The sequence below is a fragment of the Pteropus medius genome, unplaced genomic scaffold, assembly GCF_902729225.1.
Source record: "Pteropus medius unplaced genomic scaffold, Ma_sr-lr_union100, whole genome shotgun sequence".
Taxonomy (NCBI): domain Eukaryota; kingdom Metazoa; phylum Chordata; class Mammalia; order Chiroptera; family Pteropodidae; genus Pteropus; species Pteropus medius.
The window spans coordinates 1,638,115-1,639,048 of record NW_024344436.1 but is presented as its reverse complement, the minus strand read 5'-3'; positions in this window follow the sequence as shown (position 1 = coordinate 1,639,048).

Here is a 934-nt window from a genome sequence, read left to right as displayed (position 1 = left end):
TGTAATCAGCTTAGGAGAAAAAGAATATAGTACATAGTAAGCAGGACATGTTGTTTTCCAAGTTTAAACAAAAGAAAATATCACCACAAAACTGACAGAGCAAAAGTAAGCAGCAAAATGAACACGATCAATTTTTGTTTATTTGCTCAAAGTTACAATACGCAAGGATTATTAAGCTTCTTTTGTGCCATGAACCCCTTCAGAAATCTGACAGCATTTGAATCACTTCTGGGAATACTATTTTTCAATGCATACATAAAATATATAGGATCACAAAGTAAACTATATCTAAATATAAGTATCAAACTATTTTTAAAGGAATCGTACTGTTAAATGTGTGCTTTTTATTAACACTTCAAAAAACAGAATCAAAAGTGACAAAGTAGTGATGTGAAAATATCCATAATGAAGTCATAAGTACTGCTAATATTATTATAGTTTGTTGCCTTCATTAATAATGGAAAGAAATGTTTGATTTCAGCTAGAATTTAGTGAAAATAAAGATTCTATTTTTTCTCCATCCAAGTTCTGAAAGCCCCTGGATATTATCCTTGGATTTTTTGGGGAGTTCATTGATTCTCAGTTAAGAAATCTTGCTATATGGTGAAAATTGGCAAGTTGTAGATTGAAGATGGTAGCTTGGGTTAAGTGTTTCTCAGCTTTTCTGCCCAGAGAAATTAAATGCAGTTAAGTGTTCAGTGGGTGTTCTTCTCTTTTGGGCTGCTGTTTTTCCATCAGGATTCAGGTCACATCATCGTCTCCTGTGTCTCTTTAGTCCTGATGTCTAAAACTCACTCCTCACATAAAAAAAGTGTCCCCGGCTTACCTGAGACATGATTGGCATCTTGAAAAAATCCTCAGCAACGATCAGTGTACAAGTTAGGAGCCTTTAAGAGTGTGGAAGTTTCCCTTGAGCTGCTCCTTTCTGAACTTG